Source organism: Macrotis lagotis, chromosome 1 (assembly GCF_037893015.1).
Source record: "Macrotis lagotis isolate mMagLag1 chromosome 1, bilby.v1.9.chrom.fasta, whole genome shotgun sequence".
Taxonomy (NCBI): domain Eukaryota; kingdom Metazoa; phylum Chordata; class Mammalia; order Peramelemorphia; family Peramelidae; genus Macrotis; species Macrotis lagotis.
This window is the reverse complement of record NC_133658.1, coordinates 849036719-849058856: the sequence shown is the minus strand read 5'-3', so window position 1 is coordinate 849058856 and position 22138 is coordinate 849036719. Positions and strand designations below refer to the sequence as shown.

The 22138-nt window shown below is 40.5% G+C and overlaps 1 pseudogene; it reads left to right on the top strand.

The window, feature by feature from the left end:
* The first annotated feature begins 14144 nt into the window (after positions 1-14144).
* On the top strand, positions 14145-16917 carry LOC141490772 (forkhead box protein M1 pseudogene; annotated as a pseudogene).
* Positions 16918-22138: the final 5221 nt, after the last annotated feature.

Below are 22138 nucleotides of genomic sequence, written 5' to 3'. Positions count from 1 at the left end.
GGAAATATTTTGCCCATTTACATGCCAATAAATTTGACAATCTGAGCAAAATTGATGAATATTTATGAAAATATAAATTACCTAGTTTAACAGATCAGAAAATAGAATGCCTAAATAACCCCATTTAAAAAAATAAATTGAACAAAACATTAATGAACTGTCTAAGAAAAAAATCCCCAGAGCCAGATGAGTTCATAAGTGAATTCAACCAACCATTTAAAGAACAATTAATTCCAAGACTTAAAAAAACTATTTGGAAAAACCATTTTAAAAAGAGTCCTACCAAAGTCTTTTTATGGCACAAATATGTTCTGATACCTAAACCAGAAGGAGCTAAAACAGAGAAAGAAAATTAAAGACCAATTTTAATGAATATTGATGCAAAAATTTCAAACAAAATACTAGCTAGGCAATTACAGAAATATATTACCACGATAATACACTATGACTAAATGGGATTTATACCAGAAATGTAAGATTAGTTCAATATTAGGGAAACTACCAATATAATTGATCATATCAATGAGAAATCAACAGAAATCATATGATTATCTCAATAGATGTTTAAAAAGCATTAAACAAACCAAGCACCCATTTCTACTAAAGACACTAGGGAGTATATGGATAAACGGAGGATTTCTAAAAATGATAAACAATATCTATCTAAAACCATCATCAAGCATCAACTATAATGGGGATAGCTAAAAGCCTTCCCAATAAGATCAGGATGAAGCATGGATGCTGATTATCATCACTATTATGCAGTGGAGTACTAGAAATGTTAGCTATTGCAATAAGAAAGAAAAAAAAATAGAAGGAATTAGAATAGGCAAGGAAGATACAAACTATCATTCTTTGCAAATGATATGATGATATACTAAGAGAATCCAAGAGAATCAACTGAAAAACTACTTGAAGTAATTAAAAATTTTAGCATAGTTGCAGTATATAAAACAAATGCACATAAATATTTAGCATTTCTTTATATAATGAACAAAACCTAGCAGAGATAGAAAAATTCCATTTAAAATAACTATAAACAATATAAAATACTTGGAAGTCTACCTGCTACATCAAACCCAGGAACTATATGAACACAATTTTAAAACACTTTTCACATGAATAAAATAAGATCTAAATAATTGGGAAACTATCAATTGCTTACAAGATAGGCTGAGTCAATATAATAAAAAAAAACAATTCCACCGAAGTTAATTTACTTTATTCAGTGCCAAAATCAATCAAACTATCAAAAATTATTTTATATTTAAAGAAATAACAACAAAATTCACCTGGAAGAACAAAAGGTCAAGAATATCAAGGGAATTAATGAAAAAATACAAAGGAAGGTGGTCTAGCAATGCCAATTCTCAAGCTATATTATAAGGCAGTAATCATCAAAAATGACTTGGTACTGGCTAAGAAACAGAATGGTGAATCAGTGGAATACACTAGGTACATAAGAGACACTAGCAAATTACCACAGTAACCTAGTACTTGATAAATTCAAAGACCCCAACCTTTAGAAAAAGAACTTACTATTTGATCAGAACTATTAGGAAAACTAGAAAACAATAAAGTACAAATGGGATATGACTAACATCTCACACCATATACCAAAATAAGGTCAAAGTGGGTATATGATTTAGACATAAAGGGTGACATCATAAGCAAATTAGAAAATCAAAGAATAATTTGTCTGTCATATCTATGGAGAAGGAAAAAATTAATGACCAAATAAGAAATGGAATTACAAAAACTAAAATACATATTTTTGAATATATTACATTTTAAAACTTTTGCACAAACAAAATCAATGCAACAAAGATTAGAAAGAAAATATTTATATCAAGTTTCTTTGATAAAGGCTTCATTTCTCAAATATAAAAAGAATGGAGTCAAATTTATAAGAATACAAATCATTCCCCAATTGATAAATGGTGAAATAATATGCATAGACAGTTTTCAGATGAAGAAATACAAGCTATCTACAATCTTTTTTTTTAGGTTTTTGCAAGACAAATGGGGTTAAGTGGCTTGCCCAAGGCCACACAGCTAGGTAATTATTAAGTGTCTGAGACCGGATTTGAACCCAGGTACTCCTGACTCCAAGGCTGGTGCTTTATCCACTATACCACCTAGCTGCCCCCTACAATCTTTTTAAAAAGTATTCTAAATCAATTTTGATTGTAGAAATGCAAATTAAATTAATTCTGAGGTACCACCTCACACCTATCAATTTGACTAATATGACAAAAAAGAAAAATAATAAATGTTAAAGATTTTGGAAAATTAGGACAATAATGCACTGTTGGCAGAGCTTGTAAACTCATCCAATCATTCTGGAGAATAATTTGGAACTATGCCAAAATGATAACATACCTGTGCATACCCTTTGATCCAGCTATACCACAAGGTTTTTATCCCAAAAGAATCATCAAAAAAGGGGAAAAAACCTACATGACAAAAATATTTATAGCAGTCCTTTTCATGGTGGCAAATTATTAGAAATTTAGAGATTTAGAGATTGCCCATCAATTGGGGAAATGGCTAAACAAACTGTGGTATTTGACTATAATGGAATCCTATTTCCATTAAGAAATGATGAACAGGCAGATTTCAGAAAAACCTTGAAAGACCTGATGCAAAGTGAAAATAGTAGAACCAGGAAAACTTTGTACATCAAATCAGCAACACTGTGTAATAATCAACTATGAATGACTCAACAACACAATGATCCAAAATGAGTACAAAGTACATACGTCCAGAGAAAGAACTAATGAACTCAATGAAGATCAAAGCACAATTTTTCACTTTATTTTTTTTATTTTTTTCCTTTTGATCTGTTTATGCTTTCACAACTTTGACTAATATAGAAATAAGTCTTACATGATAGCAAACATATAACCTATATCAAATTGCTTACCATTTTTCAAGGAGGAAGGGAAGGGAGTGAGGGAGGAAAATATGAAACTCAAAAACATTATAAAAAGGAATGTTAAAAATTGCCTTGACATAAAATTTGGGGGAAAATACTATTTTAATAAAAGGGACAGAGGGGAGAGAGAGAGAGAGAGAGAGAGAGAAGGAGAAGAAGAAGAAGAAGAAGAAGAAGAAGAAGAAGAAGAAGAAGAAGAAGAAGAAGAGGAGGAGGAGGAGGAGGAGGAAGAGGAGGAGGAGAAGGAAGGAAGGAAGGAAGGAAAAAACTTCCAGTGAAATATTGGCACAAAAGTATACAAGTAGACATATGCTTTTGCCTTACTATTACCCATGGGTCCCAATAGTGGTCTAGTTCTGGTAAATTAAGCCATATGTAGAACCCAGGAAAGAATTTCTATTCTAATCAAAAACTTGTGTGAAATAACCCAAGATTGTCAAAAGTTTTGTGGTTTCATATGGAGTTAGTCAAAGAGAATTGGTGTCTCTTAAGTTCCTTAAGGTGAGGGACTAGTTCATTTTTGTCTATATCCTCAGGGACTAAGATGGTATCTACTCTAGGTAGGCACCTAATAAAAGCTTGTTAAGCAGAATGGAATTGAATTACAAAAACATCCATCTAAAGTAAGTAGACCTGATATTGAATACACCAATGACAGGCCAAATAAAGATAAACACAGAGGTGAGTAAAATTCATTTAGGATCATAACTCATCCAGGTTATTTCTGTCAAACTGCCCCCTTACCTCCTCTTTCTGGGGAAAGAAGGTTGAGCTAATCAGAATGAATCAAATATGAGTTCAAGGTAGCTTATGGAAAGCAACAGCACCAACACCTGTTGGGGGGAGCAGGATGAGGAAACCGAATAAAATAGCACCTGAGCTGAGCCTTAAAAGGAAAAAAAGTGGTCTTGGTAATCCAAGAGGAAAGAAGGGAGGGAAATAAAGGAAGGAAAAAGGGGAAGAAAGGAGGGAGGGAGAAAGCAAATATTTATTATTTAGTGCCTCCTATGTTCAAAGACTGTGCTAAATGCTTTTTCAAATATTAATTCATTTGATCCCAACAACAATCCTGAGAGGTAAGTGCTATTACTGATCTTATTTTTTAGTTAAGGAAACTGAAGCAGTCAGAGGTTAAGTGACTTGATCAGGCTCGTACAGCTAGTAAATGTCTAAGCTGGATTTGAACTCACGCCTTGTTGACTTGAATTGCTCTTATCCATTACAAAACTGAGTTGCCTCTGAAAGGAGTGCATTCTGGGCATGAGAGATAGCCTAAGTGAATGGTTGGCAGTATAGATGAATTCTGCATCCCAAAACCCTTCTCTTCTGTAGTTAATACAATTCACCTGAAACAATCAACCCAAAGAAAGTTATTAAAAACCAGATCTCCCTCTCTTCTCTCTTCCTGCCCAGTGAGCCCCAAACCTACAGAAGATGAACTCAAGCAGGACAGCTAGAGAGATGCATCTGAGCTGACCTAGCAGGGTTCCCCCTCCCCAGTCTAATTTTAGTAAATGTAAAACTCCCCAGCTGGGTCTGCATAATCCGTGCATCAGCACAACAAGATGCTTACTCAATAAAATAGTTCAACTAAGTGATCCCAGCATGTGATTCTGTAAGGACTCTTTTTTTTCGGGGGGGGGGGATGTTATCATTTTCCATTTCTGCTTAATGAATCATAGGAATTATGGTAACATTACAAATGGCCTTCTTTGCAGCCTATTAGTTTGTTTCTGGAGGGTCCTAATGAAAAGCATGCTTCATTTGTATCAGAGCCTGCCCCCAAGCAAGAGAGAATGAATTGTATTGTTATAAGCAGTTACCTTTTACGATGATCCTGCCCCCAGTGAAGAGGATGGGTTCCTGGGGAGATTCCTTTGGGGCTACACCTACTGATTTAGCCATTTCCAGGGTAAAGTTGCTGGCCTACCCAGATGGATAGGAACTCTTAGGGACAGGCATTTCTATTAATTCAAATGAGTCTCCAAAAATCCTGGGGAAAATAGCTGCCCACACATGGAAAGAAACCTAATCTTATATTACATGGGATGATCTTATTGCTAACATGAGCCTGACAGCTGTAGCCTGGACTCATTGGACCACTAGGGTCTGAGAATGTGGGGAAAGGACAGGGGAATCCTCAAAAGGAAGTCTGGGCTAGACTCCCCCACCACCTCGAGGTCAACAAGGCTGAAGAAGTTTGCCAAAAGTAGAATAGGCTTCTTAACAGGGAGTGATTTTCCCCATCACTGAAGACATTTATGCATAGGCTGGAAGCTATTTGACATTTTTATCAATAGCTTGAATAAAGATGGCAGACTAATCAGATGGACAGGAGATAGAAAGCTAAGAAGGATAGCTAATACACTAGGTGATGGTCAGGATGCAAGATCTATAGACCAAGTAGACGAAATTGAATAGAATTTAAATTGAATTTAAATAAAATTGAATTGAATTTAAAATCCTATACTTGTGTTTGAACATTCATCCTCATGAATTCAAGACAGTGAGAAGTCATTCCTAGACAGCAAGGTTTTAGAGAATTATAAGCTTAATCTAAGTCAACAGAGTGATTTGATAGCAAAAAAAAAAAGGTAATGATCTCTTTGACTACATTGAGAGATTGCAAGTAGTGTCCAGTACGAAGGAGATGATAATTCTACATCTTCTTCTGCTCTGGTAGAATCACATCTGAAGCCTTATATTTACTTTTAAGTGCCACATTTTGGGCAGGACATTAATAAGCTGAAGCATGTCCAGAGGAAGGACAATGAGTATGGCAATGGTTTTTGAGCTCATACACTATAAGCTTTGGTTAAAGAAATTAAGAATGTTTGATCTGCAGAAAAGACAGGGCTGTAAAGGGGACAGCAGTGGAGGTGCTAACCATCTCCTCAGTTTTTGAAGGACTATTATGTCAATGTTGGATTAATTTTTTTTCTGCTTGGTCCCCAGTTATAGAAGTAGGAGCAATAACTGGAAGGTAGATTTAGGCTCGATGTCAGGAAAACTTGTCAGAGCATTGTAATGGAGCAAGTTCAGTCAAGATGGAGTAGATTCCATCTCTCTGGAAATACTCAGCAAAAGCTATATAGTATATACATATATATATATATGGTATGGGAAAGAACCTTATTTATTGGGGGCAGGAACTAAATGACCCTAGGAGTGGGTCATTTCCTACTCTGAGGATCTCTGTGAGTTCAAGAAAGCTTATGAAAAGCAAGAGAACTGACACCTTGGGGGGGGGGGGAATCTTCACAAAGAAAGTAGTACTTGAGGAAAATAATGATCCTCATAATTAAAAACAAAGAAAGGAAAGGAGAAAGGAAGGAAAACTTTTATTCCAATTCTATCTCTAACAATTACTAACTGGGTGACTGAATAAATCACTAAACTTCTCAGGGCCTCACCTTCCTCATCTATAAAATAAAGGGGTTGAACTAAATGACTCCTAAATTTCCCTCTAATTATAGATTTAAGAAGCTGTGTTAAATGATATAGTAAAAAGAATTCTGGAGCCCCAAGTGTCCAGTCCCTGCCCTTGAGACCCATTGGCAGAAATCTCTGTTTATCCTTTCAACTGTACAACCCCAAGAGAGAAGAACCACATGACCAAGTAGTATGAGTTTTTGAATCTCTTCTCCTAGGATGACTTCATGAAACTTTATGAGTTCCAGTCTTGGTTCATGGACAATTCCAGCCTCTTGGAAAAGAGAGAATCCCAAAATTCAGCTTTCAGTGAAGAGGAAGAAGAGTTCCAAGATGATTCAAGCACCTTGTGGAGAAGAGAACCAAGAACAAGACCCCAAAAGCTGAAGGAATAATGTGGAACCAAGGAAGAAGAGGAATGAATAAAACTTGGACTTTGCCCTCCATTACTATTAGTCAGATGGTGCAGGACAATTCAGGCAAGGGTTGCGTCTTTAGAAAACCCAAGTTTATTTTCTTTCCAAGGAGAGTTCAAGTCCTTGGGGTACCATCATAGGGCTAGAGTATTTTATGCTCTCCTGGGGTGGAAATGTTGGAGCAGTTACTTTCTAGCAACCCCAAGTTTGTTTGCCATCCGAAGTATGTTCTAGATCTCACAAGCTAATGCTGTATAGGGAAAGGGAGGGGAATGTGCAAACCAATAGAATGAAGAGAATTAGTGATAGTTTAAGGGCTATCATGAGTGCTTCATATGTATTTCACAGGGTCATATGTGGTTTTACTTTTTGTTTTTTCCTTGAGATCTTAAACAGTAACTTACCCCCATCTATGAATACTAGCTTTTATTAAGCTAAATTCTGAGATTTCTCAGAGGAAACTGAGTTAAAGAGCTAAATGAGCTAAAGAGATGTGATTTGGGGTTCCACTGCAAAATTGAACCCAAATTGTGTATGTTCCCAGAGAACTTGACCTGGAGTAACCTGATTGGGTTGTTGTGACAAAAGTTTTTCAAATGCTATATAGGTAGTTATTATCAAATCAAAATGTATTGCATCTTAAGGTATAATAATAATAATAGATGTATAATAATAAGATTACTTTAATAAGCTCCCCTAAAGTTTTCTATGGGTAGCTTCTGGCAGGGAAAGAATCCTGGCCTATTAGTCACATACTTTGGATTTATAGAATCATAGGATTTAGAGATGGGGAAAAATAAAACTTTAGTGGTTAACTCCTTATTTTACAAATGAGTAAACTGAGACCTTAGAGGTGAAGTCACACAAAAATATCCACAGAGCTGGGATTCAGACCAAGGTGCTCTGATATCTAAGGGTCATAGAGGTGGAAGGACCTCAGAAGTGACTTAGTCCAGCCTCTACTGAACAGAATGCCCCCAGCAACCCCTTAAATTCAGTGTCCTTTGCCCTCAGCATGAACTACCTCTTATTCCAACTGTGGTTCTGGTACCCTAGGTAAAACCCTCCTGGTTCTCACTTTTCCCCTAAGAGAAGGGAAGTTGAACTAGACAGTTATAAAGATTCTTTCCAGCTCTGATGCTTGATTGAGTACTTGTCCTTGAGAAGGAAGAAGGAAGTAACAGGTGGGTGGAGGAGAAGCCAGGGTCAATGAACAAAAAGAGGGGCACCTTACTGGACGAGGCAAGAATGGATAGATGCATCCCCTCTGGCCTCCCATGGGCACCTAGGATGCTAATGACAATAACCTGGTGAGGTACAAGATAGTGAAATTAAATTGGTTGTACCTGAAGTTGTCATGGACCAGGAAGAAATACTGGGCTCTGGAAATTAGACTGTGCTCACAAGGCTGAGAAGGCAGGCTGAATGGGGACAAGAGAAAGAGGGAAGGAATACTAGCAGCTTATTAAATGATGTTTACAAGTTGTAGGAGATGGAAGAAATGAAGATTACCATCCACCCCGACTCTGTCAGTCTGCATGATATACCGAATCAGGAAGAAAACAGGTTCTCCCAAACCCTCACACAAATATAATTTCCCCCAAAAAAACTGGTAAATAACTGCCTACTCCTTCCTCTGTAGTACTTTTCACTTAGGTTCCAGACACAATATGGAATATTATGCTAAGTGCTCAAAACTCTCTGATATCTCAACAGAAGAAAGAGAGAAGAGGGAAGGAGAGACAATGACTTGGAGCAAACAGACACTGAGAAAAAAGACAAGAAAGGGAGAGAGATGCATGACAAAGAAAATAGGGGAAGTAGGGGGTTTGACTAAGCAATGGGTGTGAGATTCCCCCTAAGCATCCTCCAGGCCCAGAGATCCCTGTCTCAACAATCTCTTATTCAGGTCTCTCCAAAGTCTCAATCTCAGAATCTTAAAGATAGGAAATAAGATTAGATGCTTGATGGAAAAAAAAATAGGAACCCACATCAAATCCAAAGGAAGAGAACCAAGTTGGAGGTCTCGAAGTAGGGGTGGGGATTGAAGGAAAGAAAGTCTCATGCCCCACTGCCCAATCTAACCTTAATAAAATAATAATAGTAAGATCCAATTCTACAATATTTTAAAAGATAAAGAACTTTCATCTCAATAACCCAGAACCCAGCCCAGCCGTAGCCCCGAGACACCAGGAAACAAGGGAAAGGAAGTCAGGGCTAAAAATGTTTGGCATGTTCTCTCTTCTGAGCCCTCCCCTACCCCTCCACTCTCACAGCTTGAAAAAACTAGGAGAAGAAAGGTCCTGAGGCAAGAAATGCTCTCAATAAAAGTCATCCGAGCAGAATAGAAGAAAATTCTCTAACCCAGTCCCAAACAGAATCCAAGGGACATGGGGTTGATTTTTGGTGGGGGTGGGGGTGGGGGTGGGGGTGGGTGGGAGGGGTGAGTAGCCAGTTGCAAAATGGAAATAAAGGAACAAAAAGCAGAAGTTGGGACAAGAAAAGATACCAAATCTTCAGGGACCCAAGGATCTAAAGTGAGTACAGGCCGAACAAATTGAGGTATATGGATGTGATGGAGTACTATTGTTTTGTAAGAAATCATGAGTGACTGGACTTCAGAAAAGCCTGGAAAGATTTACATGAACTGATTCTGAGTCAAGTGAGCAAAATCAGGACATTGTATCCATTAACAGCAATATTATGTGATGATCAACTATGATGGATTTAGCTCCTTTCAGCAATTCGGTGACCAAGGACAATTCTGGAAGACTTGGGATGAAAGAATGCCAACCACATTCTGAAAAAAAAAATTGGATTTTAAATGTAGTGCAAAGCATACTATTTTCACTTTTTTAAAATTTGTTTTATATTTTTTCTTTTCCCCATGTTTTTATTCTTTAATTCTGTTTCTTCTTTCACAACATAACAAATATGAAAATATATTTAACATATGAAAATATACTATTTCCACATTTATAATTTATTTTTGTATTTTCTTTCTTGTGTTTTTTTCTCTTTTGTTCTTTCTTATTTCACAACATGTCTAAAATGGAAACGTATTATACCTGTATTTAATCTATATCATATTACTTGCTGACTTAGGGAGGGGGGAAAGAAAGGAGAGAGAAAACTTTGGAATTCAAAATCTTACAAAAATAAATGTTGAAAACTATCTTTACATATATTTGGAAAGAATAAAATCTTATTAACTGCTTCCCCAGGACAGGGCAGCAATAATCTTCCACCATCGAGAGCTCCCCCAAAGGACTGACCACCTAAAAAATATATGTCTCAAAGACTTATAGTAACTCAGAGTAACATCATATTGTTCAACCTCCCAGCCCCCAATTTACAGATGAGGAATCTGAGACTAATAATAATAAAAATAAAAATAATGGAATTTATATAGATCTCTAAGGTCTCTTCCAGCTCAAAGTCTAATATTTCTGGATTGTAAAATGTTTTGCAAATGTTATCTCATTTAAGCCTTATTCTAACAGATATATATTGATGTGTATTATAGATATGGACCCTTACAAATTCATAACTTCTAAAATTTAGTATCTCTTATTTCCTGAAAAGACACCAAAACATCTTTCCTCTCTATTATTCCAGCAACTTCGATCTTCACCTCACACTATTATTCAGCAGTGTTTTGATCTCTGGGCCCTCTTCCTACTTTCCTGTACAAATTTCCCTCCTTGTTTTTCTTGGGTCACATGTTAGGAATTGGAGATAAAAAGTACCTCAGATCTACACCTTTTTAGACATGAGGCAATTTAATCCAGTTGGGAGTCAGGATTCTTGATTTGTTCAGACCAGATCCTGACATTCTTCCTATTGCTCACTGAGAGACAACCAATCAACAGGCCCCCTTCTAAGGGGTCTTCTTTATCTTTAGAACAATGAAATAAAATACAACTTCCCCCAGACTCAGTCCAATATGGACAGGCTTCAAAAGAGCAGTTCAATTCAGACAAATGGACAAAAGGGGAAAAACTTGCCAATATTGAAGTCAAGGCTCACATTGTCCAACAATCTTTTGAAGAGCGAAACTTAATATTTTATTTAAGAATGACCTGCTACATTAGAGAAGAATCAAGCAGAAAGATTAGCTCACCAGTATCAATACTTAGCTACTGTGGATTCTCAACAGGCTTCACCATCAATTATGGTGACCCAGCATAGAGTTGTGGCTTCACTCTCCCATGGGTTCTTTCTCCATCCCCATGTGCTTGTCAGTCACTTCTGCTACATACGAAGTGGGGAAGAAGAAAGGGATGTGACTTTTACTAAACACTCCTTGTTTATTTTAAGGTGAATGCCCATGAATCAGGAGAGATAGTAGGGCCCAGCAGGGTTCATGGCCCAGCATTTATTAGCTTTGCAACCATGGGTGTCTCTTTGAGCCTCAAGGTCCTTAACTCTAAAATAGGCATCATGATATTTACAGCCACTTCACAGAGTAGCCATGAGCAAAGTGCTTCATGTTGTTGCTGTTCAATCATTTCAGTCATCCCCAATTATTTGTGATCCCACTTGGAGTCATAATTTGGGGTCTAGTATCTTGGCAGAGATACTGGAGTGCTTTATCATTCTCCAGCTTATTTTACAGATGAGAAAACTAAGGCAAACAGGGTGAAGTGACTTACAACCCAAGGTCACCCAACTAGTAAGTATCTGAGAGCAGATTCAACCTCAGGAAGATGGCTCTTCCTAACTTCAGGTCCTGAGTTCTGTCTACCACATCATCTAGCTGCTCCATAAGTATTTTATGCTTGCTATAGAAGCCAGACTAGTGAGCTGTCTCAGGAGATTCCCCTCCCTACAGTCAAACTAATGACTTTTAGGAGAACCATAGAACCCCCCCAGACACTAATCTCAGACCAACCCCATTCTCTGTTCTTACTACTCAAGCTCACCTGAGCCCTTATAAGGTGATTTGGGCCACCCTCTCAGAGAAGAGTTATCCCTGGAGGAGGAATCCTCAATAAAACTTCCTCTGCTGTTTTGAGGTGTGGGTGTTTTTATTAGAGAACATCAAGTGCTTTTATTGTGAAAAGATCGGTTCCCATTTGATTTTACAGTTCCACCCCCACCCTCAGGTCCCCCAGGCTGAGCTTGCCCATCACACACTTGGACAGCTTTAAGCCTGCCTTTCCAGCTTTATTGCAGGCAATCTTTCCAGGGCTTCTCATGTCAGAGAGAAGCATGGGTTCCAAGATCCCAGACCCCATGCAAAAGCTCAGAGTCCCTATCATCTCAACTGTCCCATGAACAAAGGGAAAAGCTAGAATATAGATCATAATCATAGCAGCTCACATTTCTCTAGGGCTTTGAAGATTTACAAAGGGCACTCCTAACAGTATACATTTATTATTCACATTTTACAGTTGAGGAAATAGAGGCTCAGACATTAGTAATTTGACCAGGATAACACAGGTGGGGGTGGAACTAGGAGTCAAACTCAGGTTTTCTGATTGCCCAACCCAAACTGAATTCTACTCTCTTTTCCCAGTGCCAAACAGCTTCTCAAATCATTCCATGCAGTGGTCACTTACAGTCAAAACTCCATTCCCTGACCTGGAATTATGAGAGAGAAACTGGAGGGGGGGGTGATTATTCTTAGAACAGCCTAACACAATAGGAAGGGCACCAGATAAGGATGCAGTACACTTAGACTTCACATTACTTTGGCCCTTAACTCCCCCATCTGTAAAATGAGGGTGATGATAATTACCTTTCTCACCTGGAAAGGAAAGTGCATTATAAACCATAAAGAGCAATTTCTATGTGCTGTTAAGCATGATTCCAAAGACAAGATATAAAAAGACATTCCCAACCAATCCTTTTGTAGTGGCATGCATGAGGGTGAAGGGGAAGAGGGTAGTGGACTGAAGCTGGGAAGGAAAGAAAAGAAATGATCATAAAGCCCCTGTCCTCAAGGGGTACCCCAGGTCAAAAAGGGAGACATGACCCTGCCCTTGGGGATTCCACAGTCTAAAGAGGAGTCTCATACCTCCTTCAGACAACTCCCAAATCTGAGAGGGAGACATGATCCTGACCTCAGAGGAAGAGATTTAAGGTCTTTGATTTCAAGAGGCTTCTAATGTGGAAAACTTGGGCCCTGGGACACACCATCAACACAGACCTCCTCCATATTTGACACTCCTCCATCCCACAGTTAACAAAATCTTTTCTCCTCTTTCTCTTCCTCTACTCCAAATGATTCAAATTCCCTACTACCTAGGGAAAAACCACATACCTCTCATCACACTCTCATCCTTATCTAGTTCAGTCCCTCCCTTCCACAGTCCCTATTTTCTGTCTTTTCTTCTGCTATGCCCTCTGAAACCCGTTGTTGACTAGCTCTTCTTCACCTTGGATATTTTCCCCCTGCTTTTATGATCCTCACTGAACCTTCAGAAGATTTTCCTTCCTGACTACAACTCAGAGAGTATTCACATTTTCCATGGTTAGCAACCCTGGGCCAGTAAGAAGGGTTGGTCTGTGCTCCCCAAAGTCATAGACCTTTCCATCATACCAGCACTCAACAATCACTCACAGAGGAAGTTCCACCTTAGACCTCACCATGCCCCAAACTTTTCCACCTCCAAGATCCTGGATTCTGAAATTGCCTTTATCACAATTTCCAGGCCTTTCGCTTCTGCCTCTGGCTCACTTCTACCCTCAGTTACCTAAATTTGAGTGGATCCTTACTATGATTGCATGACAGACCAAGTCAGTAAGCATCAGCTAAATTCTCACCCTGAGAGTACAAATAAATACAAATAAAGGCAGTCCCTGTCCTCAAGGAATTTCCATTCTAAAGAAGGAGACAGTCAACTGGAAAACAAGATAGAAGATACATATACGATAAATTCGAGGTGATCTCAGAGAGAAGGAATGGGCATTGAGGAGAGTGGGAAATGATTCTTGCAGGAGGGATTGAAAATGGACAGAAAGGCCCCTCCCCCTCCTCCCCTCCCCCCTCCCTCACGCAGTCGGGGACGCAGCCGACCCGGCCCCCAGCGGCCCAGGCCTGCTCCTGGACCCTGGCTCGCCTAGGGGCTGAGGCTGAGGGGAGGCCCGGCCCCTGGAGGCCCGGCCTGGGGCAGCGGTGGAGGCTGCAGCCCCCTTGCTGAGGTAAAGGCATTGATAAGCTGCAGAGTATCCATTCCAAAGAGATGTTTGGTGAGCCAGAATGGTGAAGAATACCGAAATAATGAAATGATGCAACACAAGAAACAGTGAAGAACTGAGTATGATTAGTTGGGCAAATAAAGTCTGGATGACTTTATGTTATTAGATAAGATTCTGTTCTTCTTTTCAATGGAGAGTGATTGCATAGATTCATGATGAAAACTAGCCCCCATCGGTCCCTGATTCTCAAGAGAGGGAAACTCCCCCTTCCTATCCGTGATGCCACAGGTGAAGGAGCAAAGGAGGAACCCAAAGGGACTCCTGCTCAGAAGGAGACTGGCCAAATGCAGCCATCCAAGGAGGTGGCAGAACCTGATCTTCAGAAGTTTCCAACAGGCATTAAGATCATCAACCACCCCACCATGCCAAACACCCAAGTGGTAGCAGTTCCCACCAACACAGATATACAAAGCATCATTGCAGCTCTAACCGCCAAAGGGAAAGAGAGTGGTAGCAGTGGACCCAACAAATTCATCCTTATCAGCAGTGGACGGGCCCCTACCAATCCTCCAGGATCTCAACCTCCAAATCAAGGAGATGAAGTAGCCAAGGGAGCTGAAGCAGTTACTGAAAGCATGGGACCAAAACCTTCGACTAGAGATGTGACCCTACCCAGATCCCTAGGAACCCATTCCAGCCAGGGACGGGAGCTGGAGGGCTGTGCTGGAAGTGAGGCAGCAGGATGCCTTCTGGATGATAGTCTGACCAATATTCACTGGTTAGGAAAGATGAGTTCTGATGGATTGGGTTCCTGCAGCATCAAGCAAGAGATAGAGGAGAAAGAGAATCGTCATCTGGAGCAAAGTCAAGTCAAGGTGGAAGAACCCCCGGTTGCATCAACCTCCTGGCAGGATTCTGTATCGGAAAGACCACCTTATTCCTACATGGCCATGATCCAGTTTGCCATAAATAGCACTGAGCAGAAATGCATGACCTTGAAAGACATCTATACCTGGATTGAGGATCACTTTCCCTATTTTAAACACATCGTCAAACCAGGCTGGAAGAATTCCATCCGCCACAATCTTTCTCTACATGACATGTTTGTTCGGAAGACATCTGCCAATGGCAAGGCGTCCTTTTGGACCATTCACCCTGATGCCAATAGCTATTTGACACTGGACCAAGTGTTTAAGCCACTGGACCCAGGGTCTCCAACATTGTCTGAGCACTTGGAATCACAACAGAAACGGCCCATCCCTGACCTCCACAGAAACCTGGGCATCAAAGCTGAGCTCCCCTTGAGTGCACGACGGAAGATGAAGCCGCTACTACCAAGGGTCAACTCATATCTAGTACCAATCCAGTTCCCAGTGAACCAATCCCTGGTGTTGCAGCCTTCAGTGAAGGTGCCATTACCCCTGGCTGCCTCTCTCATGAGTTCAGAGCTTGTCCATCATAGCAAGTGGGTATGCATGGCCCCTAAGGTGCTTCTAGCTGAGGAGGGACTTTCTCCCTTTTCCTCTTCTGGATCATTAAAAGAAGAACAAACCCTACCTGGGGAAGGGCTATCTCCTTTGTTTCGGGCTCAGTCCATCAAAGAAGAAGATCTCCAGCCCATGGAAGAACTTTCCCAGTTTGCAAGACCCATCAAAGTGGAGAGCCCACCACTGGAAGAGTGGCCCTCACCTTTTCCAGTGGTCAAGGAAGAAGTACCATACCCTTGGCAGGACCCTTCCCTTCTTCCTGCCTCTAGACCCAAGAAGACCTTCACAGGACTCAAGTCCCCACCACGAGGTGTCTCTGACATGCTCATAATCAAGCGGAGGGAAAGGAGAGAGACGAGCCGATCCAGAAGGAAACAGCACCTTATCCCTCCTTGCTTAGAAGAGCCAGAACTATTGTTCCCAGAAATCCCTGGACCCTCCAGACAAAATACAGATCTCCCCTTCCTCCCAGAAGCATCAGAGCCCATCTCCCAACTCAGCCACTCTCAAGATGGAGGTCCTTTTAAAACACCAGTCAAGGAGATGTTATGCAAGCTACCCAGTTCCTCCACACCCAGCAAAGCTGTTCTACCTATGACCCCAGACCCATGGAGGCTTACACCCCCAAATAAGGAAGCAGAGCTTGATTTCAGCCCGGTGCCTACCCCCCAGGGATCTTTTACCCTGCTGCCAGATTCCATGGGACTGCTAGATCTCAGCACTATCCCCCTGAAAAATGTTCCTCTCTTTGAGTCACCCCATGAGCTTCTTAATCCAGAGTCACTTGACCTGGTCTCTGACCCTTTCAATAGCTCTCCCACCCCAGATCCTGAAGCTCCCAAACCTGGATTCCCTGAGGTGCATGTCTCCAGCCTTTCTGCTAACCGTTCACTAACTGAAGGTCTGGTTCTGGACACAATGAATGACAGCCTCAGCAAGATCCTGTTGGATATCAGTTTTCCTGGCTTAGAGGAAGATCCCCTGGGCCCTGACAATATTAGTTGGTCTCAGTTTATCCCTGAGTTATGGTAGAACCCAGCATTCCCCACTAGTCCACTAGTTCAGATTTGACAAGTAGCTGGGTGGTCTAATGGTTAGACCACTTCCCAACCTCTGTGAAGGCAGCTGGACTGCCAATAGCTGGTGAACCTGTCTTGTTTCTCTTCTGTTTCTCCCAGTTAGGTCAAGGTAGCTAGTCATGTTCTAGCTGTCTCCTGATCCCTGCTAACTACCAATTAGTCTCCTGATGGCTGGTCTTTGCCTATCCTGGAGATCCCTCAAGAATATCTGGCTTTATTACCTCCATCACCACCCTGACTTTCTCCTCAGGTATTAATGGGTGGAAACAGCTGTACAAAGGCTAAAAAACTAGTGGAGAAGCTTCTTTCCTCATCTTTTCTCCTCTCTGTGGCCCTCTGGGGCCAGGTGGTCATTGTAAATAGTGTATATTCTCCAAATTATTCTCTAATTATTAACATAACTATTTCCTTAGATCAATATTGTGAGGGGGGGTTGCCAATGTGGGTAGGTAGGTGATGCAGATTTTTTGTTTTTTTTTTCCATGACTTGCTTTTGGTCTTCTCTGGGAGACAAGAGTGTCAGGTTCATGGCTCAAGGATTTTTCTGGGTCAGCAATGCACTTCTCAAAGTTTCTTAGCCCACCATGCATTCAGGATCTTTTCCCTACACTGGATTCCCACATAACTTTCCTGTTGAGGATTGAGGGGTTCTTAGTGGGACAAAGGAGAGCCATCACACTGCTACAGATTCTCAGCCATTGGAATGGGATCAGTTCCCCAAAGCTGAATGGGGAGAGGTATCAGGCTACTAGAGTATTTCTTCTAGGATTCCAAATTTTGTCAGGCAGTCCTGAGAAGGGATAATTTGACCAGAGAATGGAGGAGACCGGAGGTGGGGAGGGTGGAATGGTGATCATAAGGTCACATTACTTATACTGAATCCCCTCCATTTGCCCTTCAACTTTTATAACCAACCCACCCCATAAGCCAAAGTTTCATCATTTATATATTAGACCAGAGCCTTAGACACACAAAATTGTAACTACCTGCTCAATAAAGGCCAGGGTGGAGATGTTAAAAAATGGACAGAAAGCAAAAAAGAACACAGCAAGGAGACCAGTATCACTAGGAAAGGAATAGGTGCAAGAAGACTGGAAAGGTAGAAAAGGGCAAAGTAATGAAGGATTTTAAAAGCCAAATAGAGCATTTTATATTTGGTCCTGAGTGGAATTGGAAGCCATTGGAGTTTATTGCATAGAAGTGAGATGGGAAGAGCTACACTTTAGGGAAATTACTGATAGCTATGTGGAGGACAGTTTGTGGGGGGAATCATTCTTTTATTCACTTCTCTAACTCTCAGTGTCCTCATCTGTTAAAAGGAGGATACTGGTCAATATGACCTCTAGACTTCCTCCTTCTAGTTTCAGCTCTATAACCCTATTTTTCTATCATGGTCTCTAAAGCAACTGTTCCAAACCTTCCCTCTCCTAAGGGTCCATCTCTTCCTCCTCTACCCTAGTCTTAGCAGATACCCTTGCCACTTATTCCTCTGAGAAGACCAGGACCATCTATGACAGCTCCCTCATCTCCTCTCCTCCCATCTACCCATCTTCTCATCCGTCCTTTCTTCCTTTGTCCTGGCCTCAGAAAAATAAGTGCTTCTCTTTGCCAAAGCTATTCCGTCTTACTTAGCTCTGATCCAATCTCTTCATTTCCTTTGAAAGCTAACCACATGGAATATTTCCTTTCTCTCATCTTCAATTTCTCCCTATCTACTGACTCTATCCTCTTTATCTACAAACATGTGCCTATCTCCCCTAGCCTTAAAAGACCTTTTTGACTCTCTTACCCCCTTATAGTGTTTTCTCTTTTTTGCTGCTAAACTGTTAAGAAGAGTATTCTTCATTCACCATCACCCATTTTTTTAGTCCCTTAGCTCCTAGCTCCACCACACTACTGATACTGTTATTTCAAAATTCACCAATGACCAGACTTTCATACTCCTTGACCTTTAGTACTTGACTTTGCAGATCACCCTGTCTCACTGAATACACTCCTTTGACTTAAATAATTCTTTTTCTTACCTGTCTGGCTTATCCTTCTCATTCTTCACTGGTTCGTTACCCTTATTCTATATGTGTGTTTATGCACCAAAAATCTTCTGTTTCTGTCCCTTCCCTTGGGGATTTCCCCAACTTCTATTGCTTTATGTACCACCTCTGTATAGCGGTACCGAAAGAGGTAGCATTAATCTCTCCTCTAAGCTGTATCTCCAAGTGGCTGCTGAACATCTTCACCTGGATGTCCTACAGGATGTTTAACCCAAGTTTAATATTGAGTTAGCCCAAACTGAATTCATCTTCCCTTTTAAGTTTGTTCCTCCACTCAAATTGTTTATTTTTGTTGATGGGATCACTATCCTAATCACCCAGAGTAATCATGATATCTCCTTTGACATTTTCCTCTCCCTCAATCTCTATAACCAATCTATTCCATATTCCCTAGGATCCAATTCATTCATTCCATCCTCTCCTCTCACACTACCTATTTCAGGTCTTCATTACCTATTGCCAAGACTACTCTTAGAGCTTCCTTAGTGGTCATAGAATCATCTATTTTGAACTAAGCTAGTAAGTCTAACCTTCTTATTTTACTGCTGAGGAACTAGGACTCAGAGAATTTGGAGAATTTGGAGCCCTCAAGTTTAACTCCCTAATGTTATAGAGGAGGAAACTGAGTCACAGTGAAAGACAAGTGACTTGCCCAGAGTCATACACTGTCAGAAAAGGGTTTTAAACTCAGATCTTCATGGCTCCAAGTGCTAACCTGTAAAATAAGGATAATAATATCCTTGGTCCCTATCTCACAATGTCCTCCTGACTCCAGGGCAGTGGTCTATCCACTGAATCATCTAGTTAAGTTCAAATAGTCTCAGACACTTGATACATACTAATTGTGTGACCTTGGGCAAGTTGCTTAATCTGATTGCCTCAAATCAAGGCTATCTCCAATCATCTTAATTCATATCTGACCTATGGACCCAGATGGAACCAGAGGAGAAAGTGAGGTTAATGACTTAGCAGAGCACCTCCTCAGTCAAATTCAATTCATGTGCTTGTAATAGCATCACCTCCCCTGATGTCATGATCTTCTCCAAGAATGATTATCTCACAAGGTTATTGTGAGGATCCAGTGAGCTCTTCAATCATTATTGCTGTATTGTTTAAGCTCTCTCAGAGGTCCAGAGCATGTGTATACAAAGACCAGATGGCTACATCCCTCTAGAGGCTCTAGGGCCCTGATGGAGTTGGGGCATCTTTTCACTAATGCCATTGGCTTGGGCCCCTACCAACTATGTTCATTCCATCTTTTAGGCACCAGTGACTAATACTACCCTTGTTCCATTTTACCACTTAACAGCAATTAACTTTTAACAAAGGAATATTTATTTTGAAGTTTTAACAAAAATATGTAAACATCTCTCCCAACAGTTCAGGGGCATAGCCTCATACAACTTCAATCTCACATGTTCCTTCTTAACACTGATCCCAACAAATGTATTTCCAAAGACAACATTGTCTTGATTCCTTGTCCATTACTAGACTGGGGTCCTGAAGGTCACTTTTTTGTGCCTTAGGACATTGCTGCAACTTCTAGAATGGAACCCAGATTGAAATGTAGGGAACTCCTTGTCACAATCTTTTAAGCTCCCTAAGTTGTAAGACTTCATTCCCTTCACCTAAATCAGAAAAAAAAAATGAAAATGACAAAGACCACAATCTTTTTCTCAGAACTGCAAGGCTACAGAGGGAAGAAGGCCCCAAGACCTTTCTCTTTACCACATAGTCTCTCCTGGATGTTGTAAATGATTCATGGAGATCATCCAAGAGCAAGTGAGGGAAAAGAGGTGGCTGATGCTGACAGGCCTTTTTGAATGCCTTTGGAATTTATCGAAGAGTTCCTTTCCTCTTCACCACATGGTTAGCCAACCAGAACCAGTTACAAAATATCTACATGTGCTCCACTGTCTCTCCAAGACCCCTCACATATCATCACAATTCTCCCAGAAGCAAGATCCCTAGCCCCTTATAGATGGAAAGGGTTGCATCATCTTAGCAAACCTATGAACTAGATCCTATCATTTATCACTATGACAAAATCAGAATAACTGGAGATCAGATGAACTGGTGCCTGTGGACATCTAAACTTCCATAATACCTTAATACATTACCTTATTTTGATTATCTCATAAATAATGCAAAGGATATTATGTCCACTTTACAGGTGGGGAATGTGAGGCTCAGAGGATTTTGAACACTAGATTTGGAGAATTCTATTGAAATCTCTGACCTTGCTCAAAACCCCATCTTGGCCTCTTCTATACAAAACAAAAACAAAACCAAAATAATAGTTATGCCAGATGGTCTTTGAAGTCCTTTCCAGCTCTAAACATCATCATCCTATAAAGGACCCAGAAAAACTGAGGATTGGCTAATGTGGTTTGAGAACAGGGAAGAGGAAGTTCCAAAATGTCAAGCCTTTGGGACTTGGAGGAGGGGAAAAGATGGAGAAGCCCATCAATCAGACACGGAGCTACCTCTGGCAATGCTTCATTGTCATAAGCTTCATTATCGATATGTATATCCCTGAAAAGTACACAGCCAAGGTAAATGAAATTGTCTACAGTATTCATATGGAGGTCAGAAGAAGCTATACAAGGACACTCTCAAGGTTTCTCAGAAGAACTTTAGAATTGATTGTGAGACATAGGAGACACTGGCACAGGAAAGTCTAAGATGGCATGCCCACTTCAAAGGAAGTGATATATTCTTGAACAAAGCAGAATTGAAGTAGCTCAAAAGAAATGCACTATGTACAAATTTTAAAAATCCACCCCAAATGTTCACCTGGACTATGTGCCAAACCTGTGGTAAAGTCTTCCAAGCTCATATTGGTCTGATCAGCTACATACTGAAACTTGATTCTAACATAGTGATGTCATTTTGAACCTCTTTCGAGCATGATGGACAACAACCAACCAAAGGTGGTCTGTTCCATTTTTTTCCTCACTCTGGCATTCTATCACTTTTTGCTCTAAAATTCTCTTCTGAGGAGGAAAAAAATACACTGGGGGAAAAGATCACAAAACCCATTTTCAAGTCACCTTGAAGCCTGTGACTGCAATGAGTCCCTTGACTGTCTAAGGTCAAGGGGAGGATAAGTAGCCCAGGGACACTGGGATTCAATTTCTGGGACCAGTTCAAAGAGTTGAGATTCACACACACACACACACACACACACACACACACACACCCTGGACTCAGCCACTTTTTAAAGTCAGAAAGCATTAAGGAGCCACTGTTACTCTCGTCCTGTCTCAATCCTAGGTCTGAGCCCAGGACTTATTTTCAAACCAGTGAAGCATCAGAAAGTAGCAAATCAAGTTTATCTCCCCTGCCAGTCATTTCCCAGATTCCCCATCTCAAATAAATTTCACCCTATTTCTACTCCCCCCCCCAAAAAAACATAAGAAATTTCTCTGGAAAAAGAATTCCCCACTAGCTTCATTCCCCTTGGGGAATTTCACTGAATGAGAATCCTAACCACAATCTGGCAGGACAATAACACTGAGACCTTGGCATGGAATGGAACTAACCAGCCTGACAGAGGGGCTCTAACCACTAGAGTTTACACTTCTGC